Here is a 26747-nt window from a genome sequence, read left to right as displayed (position 1 = left end):
TGCTGTGGAGCACAGGCTCTAGGCACGCGGGCTTCAGTAGTTGTGGCGCGCGGGCTTCAGTAGTTGTGGCGCAGGGGCTCAGAAGTTGTGGCTCACCGGCTTAGTTGCTCCGCGGCATGTGGGACCTTCCAAAACCAGGGATCAAAGCCCCATCCCCTGCATTGGCAGGTGGATTCTTAACCACTGCGCCACCAGGGAAGTCCCCAGCAGATTTTCTTGAGTATAAAATATTTAGGTTTAGAGAACATTTGCTTTTAGAGTTGACTCCTTCAGTTCCATTAATACATAAAGCTAATTTCATTAATGTCATTAAATCTCCCTTTATGGGCTGAATTCTTATTAAATACAACAGACTACGTTGGATCTGTCACAAAGTCAAATTTGTTGAATGAATTGAACTGCGTCTTTCTCCAATTTATTTTAACCGAGTTTTAGGGGGAAATCTTCCTCTAAATGATGGTGCCTGAGATTATATTGTCACTTTCTATACCCTATAATTTAACCTTTAAATGACATAAGATTACATTAAACAGTGACAAGTGGTATACATCACATAAAGAAACTAAAGACCACTAATACTTAGCCGATCCGACACTGTGGGTTGGAAAATATATAAAGTCAGGGAGAATGAATTTCCTTACCTCCCAGATAAATCCGGTTTCTCTCCACAGGTTGATGACAACACCGCCTAAGAATGGAAAGCTGAGAATCCAGCTCCTTGACTGATCAGGAGGCAGCTTCTCCTTCAGGGCCCGTTCATTCACTTGCAAAGGAGCCAAGCACCCTGCTTGGCACTGGAGACCCAGCGATCAACAGAACAGACCCAGGGCTGCCCGGACAAGTGTCTAGGAGCCCACATGTTCCTGGAGGAGGCAAACATGAACAAGTAAACAAACACAGAAGAAAGAGCATTGCGGGGCTTCCCTGGTGGCACAGTGGTTAAGAATCCACTTGCCAGTGCAGGGGACATGGGTTCGAGCCCTGGTCCGGGAAAATCCCACATGCCGCGGAGCAGCTAAGCCCGTGCGCCATAACTGCTGAGCTTGTGCTCTAGAACCCATGAGCCACAACTACTGAGTTCGTGCTCCACAACAAGAGAAGCCACCGTAATGAGAAGCGCGCGCACCGCAACGAAGGCCCAACGCAGCCAAAAATAAAATAAATAAACAAAATAAATGAATTTATTTTAAAAAAATGCTGCTCAGGGTAATGTGGTAAAGGCTGAGTGATGGAGGTGGGCGACACGGGGGGCCGTCTGGAAAGATCTCCTTCCAGGAGATATAGCAAAAAAGTTCGCTCATTTTCCAGCTCGGTTAGTTGCCTGCCTGCTCGCCCTCTTTCCGGGGCCCTGAAGCTCAGCCCCCCCACAACCCCGGGCAGACCCAACTCCTCGGGACCCTGAAGGCCGCTCTTTCCCAAACTCCCGGCCTCTCCCCGATCCGGGAAGGCCCTGCCGGGCCTCGCGTTTTCCCAGTTGCTCCAGGGAGAGGCCTGGTCTCGGCTCTCAGGATGTGAACGATGCAAATAGCACGGCCAGCTGCGGCCGGGAGCCGCCGGGAAGCGCGCCAGCCGCCGCCTCGTGGGCCCGGCCTCCCCGCGCCCGCAGCCGCCGAGCAGAACCCGCGCCCACTGAGGCCCCGTGGCCGGCGCGGAGGGTGCCCTCTACCGCCTCGCTGGTGCGCCCGGGGTGAGGGACGAACAACGATCGCGTGCCCGTGCAACGTTTGTTACTTCTCTCCACGGCGGCGGCCGGGAGCGGCCCGCACCACTGATCCCCTCCTCCGCGCGAGGTGAGAGGGGACGGGCCCCGATGTGCAGGGCTGATTCCCGGGGGCCGGGAAGCCAGTCCAGGCCCTCCGGGAACTCAGTGCCTGGCCTTCCCCTCGGGTTTGTTCGGTCTTTTGACATCATCGCCTTAAAATATTTTTCTCCTGAGTTTCCTGCTAGTTACAAGACTCACATTCTCCTCTGGCCACACTCCTGAACTTGCAAACATAGGTCTTATTTAGAAAGCACCATGGCAAGTTCGTCTTTATCCTTCCCCCCCCCCACGCCCCCGCCGTGGCTTTCGGGGATCTTAGTTCCCGTACCAGGCACTGAACCCCGGGCCCACAGGCAGTGAAAGCGCAGAGTCCTAGCCACTGGACCGCCAGGGAAGTCCTGCAAGTTCGTCTTGAAAGAAGGAAGCCTGAAAGGAAGTTAAAACGGACCCCTTGCTTTGCCCACACTCAGAACGGGGAAGAGGTCCTGGTGGCCCCCAGCCCCGCGCAGTTCTCCCCAAAGGCAAGTGGGAGATGATACCGGGGAAGCAGAGCGTAGTTGGTGCCCAGCGCACTCACCCTTCTTGAAGGTGGGCGCACGTTTGACGGGGGTGCAGCTGGCAGCAGGGGGCTGCTGGGAGCCGGCCTTCCACGGGGACAGGGGGTCGCTTCCCCCCAGCCCTGCCTGGTGGTGGAGGGGAGTTCCGGTCCCTTCCCAGGCCCAGGTGTCCTAGCAGGGTGGCTGGAGCCTGGCTGGTGTCGCAGGCCCGGTCCTACCCGGGCAGTGGCCTGGAGGCTGCAACCAGAGCCCCATCCGGGGCTGGAGGTGCTGGGGTCAGGGAGTCTTCGGATGGAGAAAACCTGCTCTCCCGAGGTAAGTGGGCTGAAAAAAATAAAACTAAAACACACACACAGCTGCTGAGACTGGCCCAGATTCTGCTCTGACGGTCGGCCTCGGTCCTGGGGGAGCTTCTCGGGGCAGTTTTAGCTTCATTCTCAGCAAAGGAGAGACAAGACACAGTTCAGAAATGAGTGTACGGCACCCTAACTGTCACAGGAAACGGCTGCAAATGACCGTGACATTATATCGTATTTTCATCTTTCTTTCTTCTTTTTATTTTGTTTTTCATTGTGCAACCAAAAATGTTAAGATTTCAGCTGGTACTGAATACATGTTACTTGGGAGGACTACCTCAAAAAAACAAAAACAAAAACCCAAAAAACTTTTAAACCAAACCCATACAGGATGACAGGTCAATGCTGAAGATTTTGTGAAGTAACCAGATGTGCAGTGAATGGGAAGCCCCATTATATTCTTACCCTTTTTCAATTAACTTTTAAACATGCTGTAGCAAATATGTCTGTTCCCCTCAGGTGGGCGTTTTGTTTCAGGGTTCCTTTCTGCTGCCTGAGAGTGCTTTAGTCTACCAGAATCTCCCCTGAGAGAGAAGGAGCTCTCAATGTGGAATATTAACTCCTCTGCCTATCATATGCGTCAACCCAGGCCTACCTCTCTCCCAGGGGCATCAGAAATTGCTTTTGTGCACCGTTTGGTGAGGCCTTTGCATCCAGAAACATAGAAAAGTGGAAGAAGAAAACAAAAACAATGCCCCGAAGAAATAAGACCGTGACGTCCAAAGACCTATAAAGCACTGAGTTTCAAGTCACTGATTTTCAAAAATAGTTCAAGCACAGACTTTAGACCCACACTGCTTTGTGCCAGCCCTCACCTGACCACTTGCTACATGCATGTCCTTGGACAGATATTTAACCTCTGGTGCCTTGATTTACCCATTTGTAAAATGGGCACAATAATTGACTTCATAAGGCTTCACGGCAATGTGTGAGAATTTAATGAAAGAATCCATGTAAAATGTGACACAATGCTTGGCACTTGGTTAGAACTCAATAAATAGTGAGCTATTACTTTTTACATAACAGTAACAAATTACATAATAAATTATTAGCTTATTATAATTACTATTACGTTATTACAAAGTCTCATTCTTCTCTCCTCCAATTTGGGCTTCCACCTTAATGCAAAACATACTAGAGTGGCTTTATTCCTAATTATTTGAATTTGCTGCCAGTGGTTCCCAATCACCCGGGGAGATTATGAAGGGACTGATGCCCGGGTCTCACCCGCAGGGATTCTGATTTAACTGATCTGGGGTGTGGCCTGGGCTTTGGAAATTTTGAAAGCTCCCCAGGTGATTCTAAAGTACAGCCAAGTTTTTGGTGGTGTCCTAATCAAAAAGGCAAGCAGATGTTTATAGTTCAAATAAAATTAAAGCAGTCTGTATTCTGAGCTAGTAATTTGACTCATTTTGCTGCATTAGACATTCAAATCAGCCAATCGACTGACTTATATATTCACTGAATTTATAAGCTTTGACAGAGTTGACCAATTAATTTGGTTAAAAAGTTTGATTCATTAAAATCACATGGCCACAGCCTCAAGTAAATTGAATTTGTTGGAAATCAGCTATGATTGTGTAGGCATTTGGAAGTTTTTAGATTGTACATTACCACAGAAGTTCACCTTATTTAATTCCATTCTGTACATTTGCTAAGAAACTGGATATTAAATAAAAATGCTGATAGTTTTGGACTGATCTGACCAATTCATTCAGTCAAAAATTTGATTTCTCAAAGTCCTATAGCTACAGGCTAATGGAAATTGAATTTGTTGGAGACCAACTAGGATTTTAAGTGTAATTGGGAATATAAACTACTACAGGAGTACACATTATTTAATTCCATCCTGCACACTTGCTAACCAACGGGTTATTAAATCAAAATGCTGATAATTCGGATGAGATTAATGTTCTCTTGTCCCTTTGATCTTGTCCTGGGGACATTTTTTTTTTTTTTTTTTTTTTTTTTTTTTTTTGTGGTACGTGGGCCTCACTGTTGCGGCCTCTCCCGTTGCGGAGCACAGGCTCCGGACGTGCAGGCTCAGCGGCCATGGCTAACGGGCCCAGCCGCTCTGCGCCATGTGGGATCTTCCCGGACCGGGACATGAACCTGCGTCCCCTAGCATCGGCAGGCGGACTCTCAACCACTGCGCCACCAGGGAAGCATATAGGTTGCTATCAGATTTGGACACCACTGTCTGTATAATTAGCCTCTTTAAAAAATTAATGAGCGTGTTCATCCATGTGGCGCTTCGGTCATAATGATCCATCAGATGAATCATGAGTGAGGTAGCACTGACAGCCTCTATCAACTTCCTGTCAATATTTTCTGTTGGAGGCACAAAATGCTAGATTAGAAAAAGTCCCTGAACCTTGTTCCCCAGAGGTTCTGGATCTGGTCATGGACCTGAGGCATCACAAGCTACTTTTTTTTTTGGCTGCGCCGAGAGGCTTGCGGGATCTTAGTTCCTGGACCAGGGATTGAACCCGGGCCCCGCAGTGAAAGCACCCAGTCCTAACCACTGGACCGCCAGGGAACTCCTATCACAAGCTACTTGAAGTAGCTGGGCACAGCAGACCTTCCTGGGATTTATCCCTAACTGGACAAAACAAAATTCAACCACCACTTGTCTCCAAGTGTTTATGTTTAAAACATAAAACAGTTATCAAGTTGAAAATCAGGCAATTTTACGTAGATGGGCTACTTCCCCCACTGCAGTACAAGTTATTTATTAATTTGGGTATTTATTTGTAAGGGGCAAAGAAATAACATCATTAGAAAATACAGGAGATAAAAACAGTATTTTAGGGACTTCCCTGGTGGCACAGAGGATAAGACTGCACGCTCCCGATGCAGGGGGCTGGGGTTCGATCCCTGGTCAGGGAACTAGATCCCACATGCATGCTGCAGCTAAGAGTTCACATGCCACAACTAAGGAGCCCACGTGCTGCAACTAAGACCCGGAGCAACCAATTAAATAAATTTTTTTGTTTAAAAAAGAATGGTATTTTCAAGTTTCCCTTCTGATTATTTTATGAAAAAAGGAATTTTGACTAAAGATTGGATAAGAAAATTAGCTTATAATGGTCTAAAGTGTAGGAAGGGAGTTAATATTTATTAAGTGCCTATTCTGTGCTAGGCTCTTTCTGTGCATAATTTCCTTTAATCCTTACAATATCTCCCCAAAATAGAATCAATCCCAATTCATAGATAGGGTAATTGATGAAGTAACTTAAGGCTGCACAGTGGGAAGTCATAAAAATGGGGTTTGAACCCAAGTCAGTCTGCCCCAGACCCCATAAGCTATTCACTACACGTCAGGGTGGTCAACTGTCCTGGTTTGCCCAGAACATGGGACTCAGTTTTAAAACCATGACAGTCCCCAGAAAACCAGGACAAGTTGGTTACTCTACTTGGTAACCAGAGGTTACTGCTCCCTTAGCCAGCCAACCAGATGCCAGGCCCCAGGTCTGCCCCTGGTGGGAAGGATGGGAGGCCTGAATCCCTCACTTATTTCAGAAAATAACATATCCAACCATATTACATTCCCACTGGACAAAGCAAGTTAATGGCACATCTGACCAAATTACTATATCCTTTGATCATGTAGGTCAAGCACTGGCAAATTTTTCCCCTGAAGGGCCATTTTTTATTTTGTGGGTCACAGGGTCTCTGTCACAACTACTCAACTGGGTCCTTATGGTGGGATGCAGCCATGGACAATACAAAAATGAAGGGGTGGGCTGTGTTCCAAGAAAATTTTAGTTACCAAAACTGGAGGTGGGCTGGATTTGGCCCATGGATAGTTTGCCAAACCCTGATGTAGTTTATTAATAACGAATCCTTTGCATAGATAATTCAATTTGAAGAAGAATTTATTTCTAGAAGTTACTTTAATTGGGGGTAGGGCCGGTGGGCAGTTGGAAGCTGTCTTTTGGACTAACCTATTCATCAGTTAGTCGTGCCTACTATTTGGGGACCATGGAATTTGACTTTTCTGATCCTACTCAAAAGTCACACAGTGTGTGGGTGTGTGAAGGCGGCAGTATGGTATTTATATCCCCATCCTTGGCTGTTGGGAGATATTTGTCGCATTCATTTCTCCACTGTCTTTTCAGCTTCTTCTACTTCCAAACATCATTTAAAAAGTAATTCCTACTGCACTCTCCATCATATTAAGATATATTCATTTGCTTCAGTGTAGCATTGTCTTTATTGTGTGCTGGAAAAATATTCCTAGCTTTTTTCTATACTGAAAAGCAATGCCACTTTAGCACTGGGGCAGCCTCTACCATCCCAACATTCATTCACGCATGCCTTTATCCACTCACTGGGTACCTACTCTTCGAGGGGCAGGGGGAGGGGCCACTCAAGACCTTGTGCCCATAAACTGGGAGATTGGGATTGACACATACACACTACCATATATAAAATAGACAACTACTAAGGTCCTACTGTATAGCACAGGGAACCCTGCTCAATACTCTGTAATGGCCTACAAGGGAAAAGAATCTAAAAAACAGTGGGTATATGGATTTGTATAACAGATTCACATTGCTGTATACCTGAAATTAACAGAAGATTGTAAATCAATTACACCCCAATAAAAATTAAAAAAAAAAACCTTATGCCCCCATCACAGATATGCCCCCAAGAGGAGAAGATACAAAGCGACACAGTCTTAAATGCAAAAAGAACAGTGGGCGTGGCTTAAGGGGATGGGGGAGGTGGGAGGGGAAGGAAATGCAAATTTGGAAGGAAACTAGCAAATGGTAAGGCTTGGGCTCAGGATTTATAAGCCAAGCACAGAGGGAGATAATAAATAGATTAGCTCAGGAATAGAAGAGGTGCTCAGCAGTTGGAGACAACAAGGGGTCATAGGGAGGGCACAGTTGCTGAAGCAAGCAGAGGCCACTGTATGTTCTGAAGCAGGAGATGGGCAGGGTTAATAAAACCAGCGATGTAGGCAGTGTGCTGCTGGTTTCCAGGGCTGGTGGAGTTGGGAGGCTGGGTCAGAGTGTGGCAGTTGAAATGGACAGTAAGGGACAGGGTCCACAAAAATTCCACAGGAATCAAGAGGATGACATTAGTGTCCCTAATTCCAGAAAACACGGGAAGAGGTGATCCTCACTTAATGACGACTTCAGGCTTCAGCTGAAAAACTTCAGGTATTTTCATACTCCTTGAATCAAGATGTTGCCTGGGCAAGCAGGTGAGAAATCAGGGTTACCTGTGCAGATTTTATGTGGAATGCCCTACAGAGGTGATAACTGAACCAGGCAAGGAGTCTCCTATGCTTTTTTTTTGTTATTCGTTTGCTCAATGATCTCTGCCTAAACCCTTTCATGTTTGGCTGAAGAGAAGCATATTAGAACCAGTGTTTCTTCCAACTTACTCTGAATGCCCAATGCACAAACTCCCAGACAACATCCACGTGGGACACGTCTCTACTAACCACAGGTTTTGAGTTAACCTGTAAACTGCCCAGATTACCAGCTCTGGCAAGGTGGGGTTTTGACCACTGGTTTTCATTACTGGGGGCACTGCTCATCCTGGACGTCTTGCCCACACCACAGTAGTCACTGAATTTGTGATGGGCAGGCTTGCCCTTGACTTAGGAGAACTGAATCAAACTGCGTATGACTCTCAAAGCGAATCATTTAGAAAAGGTATTACAACAATTAAGAACACATCAACACATATTCGATAAATACTTAGATAATGCATGCAAGAAATGAGGCACTATTTTGGTTTGATGATAAAATCAACTATTCACCTGAACACATTTCATAATTGTATAATTGATCAATTTAAGCCACTGACTTCAATTTCCTAACCTTACACTTGTAAGGAAGGCATTAATAGTGAAGATTATCGTGATATCCAGGAGAGGAAAATACTGCAATAAATAAGTTAGTTTCTTTATGCTTCAGCTGCTTTCCTAAGTCACTTATGAAACAGCAACAAATACTAGTGGTGCTACTGGGAAAGTTGACATTATCCATTTCTTATTTAACAACGGAGTCATTAAAAAAGAGAGAGAGAGGGAGAGGGAGGCTGGGAGTGAGGAACTCATTATTGTATTAAATACAGATTCTGGTATCTTGAGAAGCTGCATGTTTGGTTTGGCTGAAGGATATCAAAAGCCACTAAGCAAGAGAATGACATTTGTTGTAGCCAAAGTAAACAATTTTTATTTCTGTTTTCCGTATGCAAGCATATGAGTAGAACATAGCACATTTCATATTTGTACATTTTGGGAAAACATGTAAAATTATAATCATCATAATATAAAACACGTCCCTTATGCTACTGAATGTTTCATCACCGCTTTGGGAACGCTGCACGTGCAGAAAGTATAGAAATTCGTGATCCCGTGAAGTTTCAGTACTACTATGGACTGTGTATGGGCCGGACAGAAAGAGCGGCACCGGAACTGTCTCAGTTCTGTGAAAATTTATTTTATAACCTGTTTCCAGAAGCTGTGATTCAAATATCATAGTAACTTATCAAATATAACCCTCATTGCCAGGAAAAGTTCCCTTGAGCCTCACTGAGATTTTTTTTTTCTGATCTCACTAGGGATGAAAATGTTTTCCACTCTCCATAAACTCCAAGATTTTCCCTCTCTCTCCAAAAGAGAGTCATTTCGAGGCAGAATCCCCACCCCCAGACATAAACGTGATCAAATGCGTGCCTTTCCAGCGAGGCTTTGCCCAAAAGTTCAGACAAATTGGAGTCCTTTTTATGAAATATCATTTCTTTACACCCTAACAGTTATGCCTGCCAGACAAGATGTTTGCAATAACCTTCACAAACTTCCATATTTTGAGAAATCAATTGTGGGTGTTAAGACTGAAAACAGAAGAAATTAATGAAAAGAAGTTATTGACAATGTAAATTGGGAATTCCCTGGCAGTCCAGCAGTTAAGGCTCGGCGCTTTCACTGCCAGGGCACGGGTTCAATACCTGGTCAGAGAACTAAGATCCCGCAAGCAGCACGGCGCAGCCAAAATAAATTAAAAATGTAAATACAGTCTTCAACAGTGCTCAGCCTATGGTATGTGCTCAATGAATATTAGTTATATAATTTTATTATTCGGGAATGTGCACATTTAATGACAAATGGTAGCATATACATACACACTTAAAATGTATACACCAGGCTTCCTTGGTGGTGCAGTGGTTGGGAGTCCGCCTGCCAATGCAGGGGACGCGGGTTCAAGCCCTGGTCTAGGAGGATCCCACATGCAGAGCAACTAAGCCCGTGCGCCACAACGACTGAGCCTGCGCTCTAGAGCCCCCGAGCTACAACTACTGAGCCCGCGTGCCACAACTACTGAAGCCCGCGCGCCTAGAGCCTGTGCTCCGCGATAAGAGAAGCTACTGCAATGAGAAGCCCGCGCACCGCAACCAAGAGTAGCCCCTGCTCGCCACAACTAGAGAAAGCCCGCACACAGCAACGAAGACACAATGCAGCCAAAAATAAAAATAAATTTATTTTTAAAAATGTATACACCTATTTATGTATATAAGGGGTATGTATAAACAGAGAAGCGTCCAACTTTTCTAATTGCCAGAAATAATCTTTGCTTGTGAATTAATTCATTGCTGTTTGCTGTTTATTTGTTCTTTTGGCGAGAGTTGGAAAGGAGAGCACTGGCAGAGGTGTGAAATGGCTCAGTTATTTTAGTTAATTATTAACCCTGAAGCCTCACCGTAATTATTCTAATCTCAGCATTGAAGCAACTTTGGCCATTGATGAAATGACTAATCAATGAATTAAAATCACAAAACACACTGCACGGTGCCACCTTTATCACAGATCATAGGAGGTTAGAATGGGAAGGGCAGTCAGGTGTCATCCAGCACAGTGCCCTCGTTTTACAGGTGAGGACACTGCAGCCCAAAGATGTAAGGTGACTGCCCAGAGCCCAAGGCACATATCAGAGGGGTCATTTCAAGACTGGACTTTTACCTCCACATCCAGGCTGTGTCCAGTCTCATTATCTGGAAGGCTTTTTCTCCTCTGAAAAAACAAGTCTGTCTGATTACACCGTGTGAAGCCATTACAGCTGGATTTGCTTCCTTGGCCTCTCGTGGGTGACGGCCTCCTAAGCCTCTCAAATGCAGAGAAGAGGGATTACGATTCTAAGATGATGAACTGAAGGGGCCCCAGCAAGCCACCCCTCAACCTCCCCTTTCCTGCTCTGCTGTTGTAAATACACAAACATATACAGGTGCCGAGTAACACCACCTCATTTTTGAATTAAAAAGTCTGCTGTTTTGTTTTCCAAGTATATTTTTAAATGAAATCTTTGAAAATAAGTCACAGAAATCTCTTGTATCTAGACAGCATTGTTGGTGAGAATTGGTTATTGATGAGTTCAAGAAATCCCTTGTCTCTGATTCTGATGTTCAGAATAGATGGTCCAGTTAGGCAAATTTGCCTGAAACCACACCTGCAGAACCTGGAGAACAGGCTGGAGGCTCCTGAACTCAGGTTCTGGTCTCCTCTATGCTGTATCTCCAGCACTAAATGCAGTGCCTTTGTACATCGTAGGTGCTCCGTGAAGTTTGTTGGATAAATTAATGAGAGAATAATAAGCAAATTAAATGTCTGTTTCTCCAAAGTTTCCATGGGAATCGAAGAGAACCTTAATCTGGAGAAAGGCATTGGCGCTTTCTAAATTATGTCTCCCAAATGATCTGGCTACACTGGCGAGGCCAGAAAACCAACCAACCAAACAGAAACCCAAATGCCCTTTAAACTTTTCCATCCACCTCTGGTAGCCACTGCAATGCAGCCAAAAATAAATAAATTAATTAAAGGAAAAAAAAAACAACAAAAAACCCTTCCACCGTGTCATTCCACCTTCAGTTTTGAATTCTAGAAAGACGGATCTGTGTGCTCCCGAGCCAGGAAGACAGTGTGCTGTGGGTCTCTTCCACGGCAGCTTCATTTCACAAAAGACAAGTGCTTTTTACCTAGTTTTGCCGGTGGCATTTAAAAATCTGCGCTGGACTTTGCCACGTCCGTTTTTCTATCCCCAAAGCACCGCTGTGAGTTGATGGGAGGGAAAAACATTAACTTCACTTCAGCCTGAAGAGAGGTCAGTGACATGTCCGGAATCACACGGGGACTCAGAGTGCCTGCCTGGGTGGTTCCTGAATCAGTTTGAAGGTTGGCTATTTAAACAGCAGGAGATATTTATTCATTTTGGAAGTCTCTTAGTCTGTGTTTCTAAATGGTCGACATGTAGATGAAGGGGGGAGATCATTTAGTGTCTACTCACTGCTCCCAAGACAACGAAGTGAAAATAAAACTATTCAGAAAAGTTTGTAGAAAACTTATCTCACGATAAATCTACAGTTGGGTTATTAGGAAGCTAGAAAAGTCTATTTGAAAGATAGCTTCAGCTTTTGAAGTGGATTTCATGGAGCAGGTGAGGGCCCTCATGACTGTCCCACCCCCATCCCAACTGTGAGAAAAATGCCCCCGAGTGGCAAGACCAACATCTAAGCCCACTTGACATTTTAAAATTTTTCTTGGGACTTCCCTGGTGGCGCAGTGGTTAAGAATCCGCCTGCCAAGGCAGGGGACACGGATTCGATCCCTAGTCTGGGAAGATCCCACATGCCGTGGAGCAACTAAGCCTGTGTGCCACAACTACTGAGCCTGTGCTCTACAGCCCGCGAGCCACAACTACTGAGCCCACGTGCCACAACTACCGAAGCCCGCGTGCCTAGAGCCCGTGCTCCGCAACAAGAGAAGCCACCACAATGAGAAGCCAGCGCACTGCAACGAAGAGTAGCCTCCGCTCACTGCAGCTAGAGAAAGCCCGCGCACAGCAATGAAGACCCAACGCGGCCAAAAAATAAATTAACTAATTAATTTTTAAAAATTTAAAATAAAATAAAACACTTTAAAAATTTCGTATGCTTGGGTGAAAGCTGACTTTCCAAATAGCCACTTTTTTCTGTCTTTACCTAGATGCTTGTACTGGAGACAAAATGGTAGAGGCTGCAGGGAGTACAGTAGGTGACTGAACAAGCTTCTTCCACGCTACCCTTACGCCAGCTAATGTTATTCATCAATGCATGGCAATGATTGGTGCTAAACGAAAAGTTTCCCCTTTTTAGGTTCCACTGTGGTTGAAGCTCATATTTTCTCCGATTCAATAGAATAATCGTAGAAGTTGGTTGGAACCACCTTGGTTCTTCCAGTTCTCTTGCCCCTGCCTCATGCTTTGCAGGTGAAACAATTCTAGTTCCTTTAACAATCCGATCTCCTTCTAGTTCCCTTTTCATCCAGTTGTGTGACTCCTCTCCATGCCTGCTGTGTGTTTTCTGATTATGTTCTCTTGGGGAGTTTGGAAATTTACCCACACCAGTAGCCCTCACCCTCCAGAACAAAAACAAAACAGCTCACACACACATCCCCAGAGTAACAGGAGGACTGGCCCACCTTCCCCAGTCAGCCTGTATCGTTGATTTCATATGTATTTGTACATGTGGTCATCTGTAGGTTCCTTTGGCCACTTTATTGAGCTAATTAAATTCTAAGATAGTCTAAAGTTTACCAAATTGACCAGAAAACTCTTAGCCACCTAATATGGCAATGAAATGAAGATACATCTTTCAAGAAGACATTGGGGCTTCCCTGGTGGCGCAGTGGTTGAGAGTCCGCCTGCCGATGCAGGGGACACAGGTTCGTGCCCCGGTCCGGGAAGATCCCACATGCCGTGGAGCGGCTGGGCCTGTGAGCCATGGCCGCTGGGCCTGCGCGTCCGGAGCCTGTGCTCCGCAACGGGAGAGACCACAACAGTGAGAGCCCCGCGTACCGCAAAAAAAAAAAAAAGAAGACATTGGCTGTGACAATGACTAGAGAAGAAAGAAAATCCCTAGAATTCTTGACAACTTGGCAATTTCATGTTGCCCGCTGTGGTATATTGCTTTCTGCTGACGATAATCACAAGAGCTGGTCCTACTGGATGTAAAAAAGTGAACTTAAGAAGAAGGAGAGGGACTTCCCTGGTGGTGCAGTGGTTAAGAATCCGCCTGCAAATGCAGGGGGCACGGGTTCAATCCCTGGTCTGGGAAGATTCCCACATGCCACAGGAGCAACTAAGCCCGTGAGCCACAACTGCTGAGCCTGCGCTCTAGAGCTCGCAAGCCACAACTACTGACCCCTCGTGCCTAGAGCCCATGCTCCGCAACAAGAGAAGCCACCGCAATGAGAAGCCTGTGCACCACAACGAAGAGTAGCCCCTGCTCGCCGCAACTAGAGGAAGCCCGCGCACAGCAATGAAGACCCAACGCAGCCAAATATAAACTAATAAAATAAATAAATTTTAAAAAAAGAAGAAGGAATACTTTCTTTACGAGTTGAAAGTAAAAGAAGCTAGGCTGATATTAGCATCTATAGATTTTAGATATGAAAAATTATAGACAGTGGTTTCAGTTATTAAAAAGCATGAGCTTAAGCCTTTTGATCCCTTAGTTAGAGTGCTGATTCAAAAAGTGTTCAAACACAACCTTTGACAGCTCAATTTCTAAAATAACATCATAAAAGCAGGAGAGTGAACAAATCTATGCGTATCTATAGTACAGGAGAAATCCTACCACCAGTTACTAAACGGAAGTGCAGGGGTCCCCGTGCGCTTGGTAAAGATCTTACTGAAAGGCTGACGGGGAGCACGTGACAGTGTCACTGAGGGGAACGAAGGCCTAGGCTTGATAAAAGATGCTGCACTTTAGAGCAGCCCAGCACAGCCTAGAGTTGGAGAAGCTACCTTTTTTGCCTGTGAAATTCGCATTTGTTTTTTTCCCTTTATCCATTTCATCTGACCCCTTGTGCCTTACCTTCTGCTGTCTGCATCTTTAGCCTAAAGTAAAGACACCCAAGTTATGGTGTGCATTCCAGATATTTCAATCACCAAATGTCAGTTCAGTGAGGGGAAACGTCAATTAAAACAAAAGTGGACTTCTCACAATTATTATTGTGGCTTGTGTAGGCCCAGGTTCCAAATTTTCACCCTTATCCCACCTTCCCTCTCAACCCTCACTCCTGGTTGGGGAAAAAAGGACTAGAAAGGCATGGAGCATATAATTTCTTTCCTTTCAGTTTCTCTACGTAAACTTCCGGTTCTGGTCCAACTGTGTGTTAATATCCTGATATATCCTGATATTAACACACAGTCTGAATTCTGATTATCAGAGTAGCCAGATCTAATGGCTTTAAAACTCCAACAGCTCTGATGGGTAGTTGTATCTCTTTTTTTTTTTTTTCTTTTTTTTTGCGGTACGCGGGCCTCTCACTGCTGTGGCCTCTCCCATTGTGGAGCACAGGCTCCGGACACTCAGGCTCAGCGGCCATGGCTTACGGGCCGAGCCGCTCCACGGCATGTGGGATCTTCCCGGACCGGGGCACGAACCCGTGTCCCCTGCATCGGCAGGCGGACTCTCAACCACTACGCCACCAGGGAAGCCCGTAGTTGCATCTCTTAATGCCCACTTTCTTTTAAGATTTTTTTTTTTTTTGATTTGGAACATTTTTAAAGTCTTTATTGAATTTGTTACAATATGGCTTCTGTTTTATGTTTTGGTTTTTTGGGCGTGAGGCATGTGGGATCTTAGCTCCCCAACCAGGGATCAAACCTGCACCCCCTGCATTGGAAGGCCAAGTCTTAACCACTGGACCACCAGGGACGTCCCTCATGGCCACTTTCAATAGTGCATATACACAGACTCGCAACTGAAGTTCTGACGGAGCAGTCTGAAACTGTGCGAAGCACAGCAACTGGCCCACTCGCTAGAGTGGCCATCCATGGTCCAGCATGTTTTAATTCTACCTGCTTATTCATCAGTTGCCTGACTAAAGAATGATATTATGTCCAAATCAAATTGCTTATCTTGCATTTCACAGGACAAAGGGGAATCCTGGGTGTCTGAGTTTGTTTCCCAAAGACTTTCCATTGACCCAGCTCATACTTCTCAACAGGAAGTCATATAGACTCAGAAAATGATCGAATGTATGCAACTGAGAGCCAAAGATGATCATAGTTTGAGGTCAGATATAAAAATATACACATGCAAAGAGACAGAAATAAGACATTGGGGAGCATTTTCACGAAAAGTTACCCCTTTAGAGAAGAAATTAAAATTATACTTCTTTAGGGCTTCCCTGGTGGCGCGGTGGTTGAGAGTCCGCCTGCCGATGCGGGGGACACGGGTTCGTGCCCCGGTCCGGGAGGATCCCACGTGCCGCGGAGCGGCTGGGCCCGTGAGCCGTGGCCGCTGAGCCTGCGCATCCGGAGCCTGTGCTCCACAACGGGAGAGGCCACGACAGTGAGAGGCCCGCGTATGGTTGATCTTGGTTAAAGCCTAGAGGAGATATGCAGACACTGATTCAAGATGCAATAAGATAACCGGTTTGCTCTTTGGCCTCGGATAGAATCGCTGCTGAGTAAGGGTTGTGTAGACCAGGGTTGGGAAAGAAGGCCATTTGGCAGGTAACTGAGGTAGCAGTCAGAGCAAACAAGATTGCAGCAAATGTCCGGGTAGAGGTAACAACCCAATATACAAGAATTCAAAGTAGGTTGTTGATCTGGCCTTTCTTCCCCAACTGGAATAGAAGTTCCACGTGGGCAGGGATTTTACATTTTGTTCATGACAGTTATCCCCAGCTTCTGGAACAGTTCCTGGCTTATAAATATTTGATGAGTGAATGAACATAAACTAAGTTTCAGAACACATATTTGTCCAAGGAAATTAAATTCCACAAATATCTAATGAGCACCTAAGCAGTGCTATGCTAAGTGTCCTTGTGTAATGCAGAAGTCGCTGCAGTGTGACTTGGGAAAGCATGGTTCCGGGCGGGGGGATGGGGGGAGAGAGGCACTGATGAGATCAAGGAGTGTCTTTGGGAATACAGCCATTTGGGATGGTATTAAACGCTGGACGGTAGGAAAGGCAGAAACTGGGACCCAAATGCCAGGTCTGACCTTGGAATTCAGTTCCCTGAGCTCCCTAAGGACAGGAAGCACTTCATTTGCCTTGCGTGCCTGGTGCCCGCTCAGGGCACTTTCCAGCAGGTGCTCAGTAAATGCCTGTGGATCCAGGAGCTGGCCATAGGGATCCAGGGAGACATCCAATCTAGCCTCGGGATCAGCAAGCTGCCAGGACCAGCCTGGGACTCGGCTCAGGGCTTCGTCTGTCTCCACCTCACTCCCTTGAATGACCAGGGCCAAGTCCAGAACGGGGACTGTCAGAGTGAGGGCTGAGGACTCGTGCCCCAGAATTAAATGTTAAAATGTCAAACCCCAGGGCCCTACTTGAGATTTCCTATACCTTAGAAGAGGGACCCAGAAACTAGCACTGAAATCAAGTATCCGGGTAAGTCTCTTACACACACCAAAGTTTGGATTCTACTAAAGTAGGATTTCATAGACAAGAAAAAAGATCTAGTAAGAATTCTCTCTCAAATATCTGCATTAGTAACTGAAATCCCAAGGGCATGAGAAATTAATATTTTGGGTGGTTCCTATGGACCAGGGACTGTTTAAGATGCTTTCACATATAACTACTTAATATGCAATAATTCAAAGGGGTAGTTTCCTTATATCTATTTTTAAGGAAACAAGCTCAAGGATAGCAAATAACTTTCCTAACACTGCACAGCAAGTACCTAGTGGGAATCTAAACCAGGTCTGTTTAATTCCTGAGACCACACGCACCCCTATGTCTTGCTGCATCTTGGGCAAATGCAGAATGGAGGGAATCCGGACATTCCATAGCGCCTGTCTTTAGGGAATGTACGCAGACTCAGTTTCTGATTGGTTGCATCTGTCAAGGTGAATTTCTGGAAATCAAGATTTGAGGTTTTAATTATACATGCATTAGGTCTAGACAGAGAGTGTCTAAACCACCTGTGACTTTAATAATCCTCATAAAAAGGCAAACACCAGATGAAGTGATTTGTCTGGGGCAGAAAACTTGCGCATAGGACAGACAAATACCTTAGGAGGACAACAGGGGAGGTGTAGACTGTTAGAACTGACACTGCTGCTCTGCTCCAAGTCTTCTCAGATTTCAAAGAGAGCCCAAGGGACTTGCCTGGTGGTGCAGTGGTTAAGAATCCGCCTGCCAGTGCAGGAGACCATGGTCCGGGAAGACCCCACATGCCGCGGAGCAACTAAGCCCATGCGCCACAACTACTGAGCCTGTGCTCTAGAGCCCAGAAGCCAGAACTACTGAAGCCCGCGTGCCTAGAGCCCGTGCTCCGCAACGAGAAAAGCCACCGCAATGAGAAGCTGGCGCACTACAATGAAGAGTAGGCCCTGCTCGCCGCAACTAGAGAAAGCCCGTGAGCAGCAACAAAGACCCAATGCAGCCAAAGAAGAGAAGCCAAAAGTCCAGCTTTCCCTGTGAAATATCCTGATTTTTATTTTATTTATTTTTAAAAATTTGTTTATTTTTGGCTGCGTTGGGTCTTAATTGCTGAGTGCGGGCTTTCTGTAGTTGCTGTGAGCAGGGGCTACCCTTTGTTGCGGTGCAAGGGCTTCTCACTGTGGTAGCTTCTCTGGTTGCGGAGCACAGGCTCTAGGTGCCCGGGCTTCAGTAGTTGCGACGCGAGGGTCATTAGTTGTGGCTTGTGGGCTTAGTTGCTCCGCAGCATGTGGGATCTTCCCGGCCCAGGGCTCAAACCCGTGTCTCCTGCATTGGCAGGCAGATTCTTAACCACTGCACCACCAGGGAAGTCGCCTGATTTTTAAATATAGATAACGAATTCAAAAGTTTAAAACACACTTTAAAGGGCAAACAAACAGGTCTGGAAAACAAGGACGGGCTCATGCAGTGCCAGTCTACAACCTCTGGTCTGGAGCTCCCTCCCAGAGACTTAAGCTACATGGAGTAACTGGGATATTAATAGTTCCGTGAAACGTGCATCTGTGCATCCTGTTTACATGAAGGTACACCCTATCACTGCTGCTGGTTTAACGTGAGAAAATGTGCATCACATCGTCTTTGACTTCATGCAGGTGTATGAGACACAGCCTGAAGGCCAAATTTTTGTAAACTGAATTGGGCCTTTCTATTTACTTACCACTGTTGGGATGCCTCATTCTGGTTTTGGCGTGATCTTCCATTGGCATTGGCCAATTTAAAATTAATGATTCGCTGGCTCATTTTAAAGGAAAATGGAGTAAATTCTCCGGGGGGAAGAGCCTTCAGTTTTAGTATGCACCCCCTACTGCATCTGCTTTATTTTTTAAATTTAATTTTATTTTTTAATATTTATTTATTTGGCTGTGCCGGGTCTTAGTTGCGGCATGCGGGATTTAGTTCCCTGACCAGGGATCGAACCCTGGCCCCCTGCATTGGGAGCGGGTAGTCTTTACTGGACCACCAGGGAAGTCCCTGCATCTGTTTAATATTAATTGACTGCATTTGGAGATTTCCTAAGAAGAACTTCTTGGTACTTAAGCATTAAAACTGCTCTGTTTCAGAGCAGAAATTCTCTCTCACTTACCGAGCTGATAATGCGATTCGCTTCATATGATGTAATGATACACGTTCGGAAACAGGAAGTTTAGAACAACTAATAGGGGTTTTACCCCTATTATTTAATGATTTAAAATGTTAGGTTACGTAGGACTATGAACCAGCCAATGAATTATTGTTGTTTCTAACACTTCCACGGTCTAAATAACACTTCACTCTTTTGGTATTGGCAGCGCCTTAGGGAATATTTTCATCTCTATTTTAAGACAGGGTTTCTTTTTGCAACGTGTATGCATTTATGTCGTGTTATCAAGCGAGGCAACGTCAACCGACCAAAGCAGAAATCATCATCAAATCAACTGAACACAATGTCACAGCGTCACCCGTCTAATAATGGATGTTAAACGCAGTACAGACGCACAAGCATCAGTGTGAACGGATTAAAAAGGCACTTACAAGGATGACCCGCAAAGACTCCTAGTTTCCAGACCCAACAAAAAGCCTCCAGGAAGTGAAGCCGGCAGGTTTTAATCTCACTTATTTTCATGGCTATGTTTTTTTTATTATAGTTTTCCACTGTAAAACAAAAGCGCATCAAAGGAGTCTGGTGGATTTTGGAGAAGAAACACCTCCTCTCTCCCGAAAGTCTGACGGAGCCCAGATCCCGGACTGAGCGGCCGCGGCCACGGGGAGCGCTCCTCGCGCGCCGCGCCCCCCGCGCCCCGCGCCCACCGGCCGGCGTGCTGCTGCCCCCGCCGCCGCTGCTGCCCAGGCCAGGGCGGGGCGGGCTGCGCTTGTTTTTTTCTTTTTTGGGGGGGGGGTGTGTTTCAGGAAAGCTCCACGGTGCTGACCTCATCTTCCAAAGCAGCGCGTCCGCTGCCCGAGAGCGGTGGTCGCAGTCAGCGCCCGCCGGTCCTCCAGCCGCCGGCAGGGCTCCGCGCCCTCCCCCTCCTCTTACCCCGCACTTCCTCCTTCCTCCGCCCTCCCCTCCCCTCCCCCACCCTCCTACCTCCCTTCCCTCTCTGCCCCGCCCCTCCCATCCCCCCACTTCTCCTCCTCCCCTCCCCTCCTCCCCTCTCTCCCTCCCACCCACCCACCAATTCCTTCTCCCACCTCCTCCTTGCCCCACCCCGCCCCTCCCCCACTCCTCCTACCTCCCAGTCTCCAACTTCCCCCCACTCTTCCCTTCCCCCGCCTCCTCTCACCTCCCACCTCCTCCTTCCTCCGCCTCCTCCCACCCCATCCCTTTCCCCTTCTCTCCCCTCCCCCGGCCCCCAGGGCTGCGGGCGGCTCCCTGGTTTCGGCGTCGCACACACGTCTGGGCCGAGTGTGGTTCCCAGGCTCTCGATCTGGAATTCAGACGGGAAAGTTTGCTGGCAGCTCCAGCGCCCGGGCCGCCCTCGGGCCCGGCCCGTCAGCGCCCGTCAGCGCGGCATTCACACAGGGGCGGGTGGCAGCGCCCTCCGCTTGTCTGCTCACTTTCACGACGATTCTGCCCTTGAAGTTCAGCACGGATTAATGAGCGGCAGTACTTTTTGTTTTAGAGAAGAGAATGAGGAAGCCGAATGGGACCGAGAGGGAGAGAGGCGAGGGGGAGGCGCGAGAGCCGGGGAGCAAGTTGGCGCGGGTGGGCTGGGGATGGAGGGTCCTTTAGGGCGGAACTGCATCGTCGGATTCCGCGCAGAGGTAGGTGGGTGCAAAGACAAGGGGCCGGGCAACGGAGTCCCAGGCAAAGAAGTGTGTGGTATTTCTGCTGCCCGAAATGAGGCCACACAGTCTTGTTTCCCACTTCTTCAGACTCAGTAGATCCAGATCAGATCGCGTGAGTCTGTTTTATTCCCATTTGCACATGAGGGCACCGAGGCAGGGACAGGCTAAGTGACTCGGCCACTGCCACACGGCTCTTAGTGGCCGACCCAGGACTCAAGCCTACATCTCTCTGACTCCAAACCCCTATTCTACTGTGACCTAGTATTTGCTGCTTCAGACAAATGGCTCACCTTTAGCACCGATTGACTCCATGCCTTGTGCGGAGCACAGGCAGGTAGATTTGCAGGTAGGTATGTGCTCAGAATTCATCCAGACTTGTATTTCACAATGGACGTAATCAGTGCATCTTTACCCCTCAGGATGTTGAGGAGGCCTTTCATTAGCAGGAATCTGAATTCCTAGACTCTCTCCAGAGGGAGTGCTAAAGGAGCTGTTGTTTCCAGTTAACCCGAGTCTCCTTGTGGCTCATTTGGGAGATTCCCTGGGCCCTAGGCCCATATCCCCGGTGCAAAATTGCTGGACTATCTAATAAGAGTTTTTAAATCCCCCGATTCCCATTCTTCTACAAAGGAAATCTACGATAGTGAGGGCGGGGGAGACCAGCAAGTGAAGTTAAACTTGAAGGTTTAATGGCACTCTTGCAACATACCCAGAAAAGTCCTGCTGGGCCATGAAGAACCCCTGGGAAAAACTGGGATTTTGGCCCCTTTGGTATTTTACAAACTGTTTACTCTGGAGACTAAGGAGATGGGTAGTGATGGTGATGGGACATTTGTGGTCCCCCAAGTATGTGTGCCCCTTTCCTGTTTATCCCCAGCAAATACAAAACACACCTGGTTCACTTAGGTTCTTGGATAGTAGTTTCTTTTCAGAAGATTTCAAGATACCACTAAGGATGGTTTGGGCTTTAGGTGCTATTTTTACTTCTACTTAATATCTACACATCAGTCTACATCAGTCACCAGAACGCACCCTAATCGTCACCCCAAAAACAAGGTAAAGATTTGACAAGTCTAGCCTTCCAAGAAAGTCCGAGGGAACATGTTTGACACATGTTCCAATACAGTGCAGGGGAATCGGTGTTTAAGATGCTGTGTCATAGAATAATACCTCAGGGTGCTAGCTGACGGTGCATTTATTCCTAAGCCTCGCGCAGCTCCCATATTGACTAAATCCCCCATAGGATCACTGGGAAGTTCTCCTGATCATCCTTTCTCCTTTTATACAGGTTAAGAGCTGAAGCCACCAGATATGAGGATTAGTACAACCTGACACCCAAGCCTTGTTTTTGGAGTGGGTGGGTGCTGTGGTGGGCCTGTGGCTCCTTAGGCAGGGAGCCGGTGCCCGGGCCGGCTGTGGCAGTAGCGTGAGCCCCGGCAATGCGAGGGGCGTCGGTGGATCTGGGCAGCTGCTCCACGGCAGAATCGTGCTATTGCCTCCAGGTGGTCAACTGCCCTAGTCTTTTTTCATGACAGCCTATGGGGGCCTGCGGGCAGGCTTTCCTTGTGTTGAGGAGGGACCCCTGGAGGGTGGTCAGAGAATCTCCTGCTTCCTGCCAGGCACCCTGAAGAGGAGAAGAGAATCAGGGGAGTCAAATGAATCTGACAACCCACCTCCCTTTGCAAGTAAAGTTGGCTCAGAGCTGCTTCCTTATCTGGCCTTGGAGCCTTTGCTGCTCGTGGGCTCCCCTGTACCCTTGACTGCCCGGGCGTGTCTGCCACCGCCGTGCCCTGGGCCTCAGACCCTTCCCGGCCATGGTCCCTCTGCTGGATCCCATTCCTAGGGAACCCAGAGGCAAGTCCAGGTTGATCTGCTCCGTGAACAGTGGGCAATGTAGGTGTTTGCCTTCTCACCAGGACCATCGACAGACAATACTTGGATGCCAGGGCTGGCTCTGGGACAGGGAAGCTTCAGGCCTTTGCTGTGGCAAAACAGTGAGGGAGGTACTCGGGGTTTTCAGCACCTCTTAAATCATCCCAGAGAGAGAGAGCGAGCCACTTACTTCTGCACAACGGCTCTGCCGCCGACTCTGTCACAAGAAGATGAACTACAAGTAATAAAACCAAGACGGAGTTCTGTGTAAACCTCTCCAGCTTACAAAGATTATAGAAAGTGGAAGATGAGAGGGACATTGAAGACCATCTACTTCTACCTCCTCATTTCGCGGCTGTAAAAGCCGAGGCCCAGGGAGGTGTGTGGACTAACTGACGGTCCCACAGCGGCTCCAAGGCAGGAGTTGCACCAGCATTCTGCGACTGTTGCACTACATCCTTGCTGTTCCCCAGTCCTAGGGCATCTTTCACCTTTTGAAAACAGTCAGAGAGAAATCCATCCTCCGGCATCTTCACCTCCCTCTACGTTTATCGTTTCCAGCTGCTAAAAATTGGCATTTTAAAAAGTGGGTCATCCTGCCGGTCACTGAGGGTCAGGGCTCTGGTGGGTGCTGATTGAGAGGAGGGAGAACAGGCAGGTGGTTGGAAGCAAAACAGCCAGCCTCCCGTCTGTCGCCTGGGGATTCTGTCGCTCCAGTCCCTGGGCGTGTGCCCTCAGCAAATACCAACCCACAGAGTCAATTGCCAACTCCAGTCATCTGTACATTTGCCCTCCGGGAACGTAAAGCTGGAGGAAATGCCATTTCCTAATCTCATTGGCCTTGGATGGAAAGATGTTTTTGCCCAGTAGAAGCCTTCAAAGAGCGAATGTGTATTTAGGACCTGCAGTGCTCTCCAGGATCCTTTAAGGGACCCGGCTGTCAAGAAAAACCCACAGATGCTTCTGGCTTTGTCTTTGCCTTTGGGTTGCAAGTCATCGACTTGAGTTGGCTGAAGCGTGCAAGCAAGTGTGTAGATAAAGCCGTGCGTCATCAAGTCCGAGGACGGATGGCTGACAGGCACCCAGGCAGGACCCCTCTCCAGCTTCGTCTCTGCTTCCTGTCTCGCGCTCTGCAATCGATTTTCTTCTTCTTGGTGGGCAGCTGGACTGGGTGGGAGATGATCTGCTATGATTACTACGTTTACATCTCCTCTCCTGCAGAGATTAGCCAGGCGACTGGCCGTCCTCAGCCCAACACCAAATTCCCAGGAGGGAGGATGTGGTTGGCCCAGCCTGAGGCAGGTATACAACCTGATCCAAACAAGGTGGCCGCAGGTAGGGTGCCCCAAGACAGACTGAGGGGCGGTTCTCCCTGACAGGAGAATGAAGTGCTGTGGGCAGACATTTCCCAAGGGTGACTATCCTAGGCTTTGATCCAATTAGCCATTGGTATAGAAAAGTGGTAGGTGCAGGTGGGAGTCTGGGATAAATCAGACACTCTAGAGACTTAATTTGCCTAAATTCTTGAGTGACAAATTCTCTATCATGTAACTCTGTCTTTTTAGAGAGCTGTTTCCTTGCAGTTCAACCCCTGTCCTCTGGGCTCTAAGAAAGCCCATTCAATCAACCTGAGGAATGTCTTAATCTTTTATGTGGTTATCATATATATTTTCATCCTGTTGAAGGGTGTTAGCTGGATAGATACTGAGAATGAAATAAAGGTGTAATATTACATTTGTATGGTTGATATATATAGGTATGTGCGTATGTATATATTGAGTTGGACAAAAAGTTCATTCAGGGTTTTCCGTACAATGTTACAAAAGCCCCAAACGAACTTTTTGGCCAACCCAATATATACATACACGTACACATACCTACATTTTTATTTATTTTTTATTATTATTTTTAATAGTACTTTTTAAAAATGCATTTTTTCTTTTTAATTAATTTATTATTTTTGGCTGCGTTTGGGTCTTCGTTGCTGTGTGCGGGCTTTCTCTAGTTGCAGTGAGCAGGGGCTACTCTTCGTTGCGGTGCGCGGGCTTCTCATTATCGTGGCTTCTCTTGTTGTGGAGCACGGGCTCTAGGTGCGCGGGCTCAGTAGTTGTGGCACACGGGCTTAGTTGCTCCGCAGCATGTGGGCCCTTCCCAGACCAGGGCTCAAACCCGTGTCCCCTGCATTGGCAGGCAGATTCTTAACCACTGCACCACCAGTGAAGTCCATACCTACATTTTAAAACATCCAACCTACTTCCAGAAAGGATTGGAGCAAATTCTAATAAAAACAGAAGAAATATGACAAAAACCCATTAACATTAAAAAGATGTAAAAGTCAAGTAGCAAACAGGTTGCATTTGAGCAGAGTGGCAGAGATGGACAAACTCTGATTCCTGGCCTGAACTGGTGACTCAACTTGGCTCTGAACTTTCTAATATTTAAGAGAAAGAAGAAAATTTATGAATCGAGTGGCTATTGTCATTTAAGCATCTAGAACAACATCTAGATGGAAACATCTAGAATAGTGGAAACATCTAGAATTGTGGATCTCAAAATATAGTCCAGGGCCTCCTGGGGTCCTCAAAACCCTTTCAAGGGGGTTCCATAGGTCAAAACTATTTTCATAATAATATCAAGACACTGTTTGCCTCTTTCAGTCTTATTCTTATGAGTATACAGTGGAGTTTTCTAGAGCAGCTGTCCCCAACCTTTTTGGCACCAAGGACCGGTTTCGTGGAAGACAATTTTTCCACGGACCGGTGGGGGGTGGATGGTTTTGGGATGATTCAAGCACATTACATTTATCGTGCACTTTATTCCTATTATTATTACCTTGTAATATATAATGAACTAATTATACAACTCACCATAATGCCGACAGGGCAAGGAGCTCAGGCGGTAATGCGACCAATGGGGAGCCACTGTAGATACAGATGAAGGTTCGCTCTCAGGCCGCTCACCTCCGCTGTGCAGCCTGGCCCAGGGTTTGGGGACCCTTGTTCTAAAAGCTACATGTCATGTAATATGCCCACAGATTGAATGCAAAAGCAGGTATGAGAATCCAGCTGTCTTCTACTAAGCTAAACATTCAAAAGATTTACAGAAATTTAAAATAATATCACTCTTCTCACTAATTTATGTTATGTAAAATGTATTTTCACAAAACATTAATTATGTCGATCTATTTTGAGTCAATGCTATTATTTTAAATGAATTAATAAATTAAAAAATTTTGATATGGTAAGTGTTGATGGATATATCCTATATAAGCAAAAACTCTGGGGTTCTCAATAATTTTTAACAGTGTTAAAGGAGTCCTGAGACCAAAATGTGCAAGAATTGCTATCGAGAATCTTACTATTATTTATGTACCTAAGATGGTGATTTTTGCCCCCAAAATTCCATTTTAGAAGGCATTGGGCATGTCTCTATTTGATCCTTGGCAAAACGAAAATCAGTTTATGAATAAAGTATGATTTTTGTAAACATACATTTGTTTATTGCTCATTTTATCTGTTCAAGAAACATTTATTGAGCCCTTGTTATATATGTTCCAGGTGTGGTGCCTGACTCTGTGAAGGCAGTAAAGGGCGAGACAAACATGACCTCTGCCCTCGTGGAGATTTGTGATCTAGTTTGCAAAAGGGGCACAAGGTTGACTTGAAAAGAATTCAGGATCAATGTAAAACCAGATGGAAACTGCTTTTGTTTATCTCCACATGAACTACCAATTAATAGAAATACTATTTATTTTAATGAGTCTGAAGATTTGAGGCTAAAGAATCTCCTGGCAGTAGGACACCATGTGTCAGGTATTGGATTTACGGGTGATTCAAGCAGCCCTGGTCTGTTATTATTGTCTTGGAAGGTATGATACGTTTTGAGAAAATTCAGTATAGGTAAACAAAAATCTGTATTAGAAAGTATTATACTTGTATTTCAAAAAGAGTTTCCTTTTTGGAAATATTGGACTCATCAAGG

The 26747-nt window shown here is 46.5% G+C and overlaps 1 long non-coding RNA gene across 1 annotated transcript; it reads right to left on the bottom strand.

The window, feature by feature from the left end:
* Positions 1-77: 77 nt before the first annotated feature.
* Positions 78-20118, bottom strand: LOC116742880. Its single transcript, XR_004346616.1, has 3 exons — positions 19641-20118; positions 642-863; positions 78-125 (listed from the first exon to the last, which is right to left on the bottom strand). It is a non-coding gene; the product is annotated as an uncharacterized LOC116742880 (long non-coding RNA).
* Between the last annotated feature and the right edge of the window lie 6629 nt (positions 20119-26747).

This window comes from Phocoena sinus, chromosome 18 (genome assembly GCF_008692025.1).
Source record: "Phocoena sinus isolate mPhoSin1 chromosome 18, mPhoSin1.pri, whole genome shotgun sequence".
Classification (NCBI taxonomy): Eukaryota; Metazoa; Chordata; class Mammalia; order Artiodactyla; family Phocoenidae; genus Phocoena; species Phocoena sinus.
The sequence above is the reverse complement of the archived record's forward strand: the minus strand, read 5'-3'. Positions and strand labels throughout refer to the sequence as shown.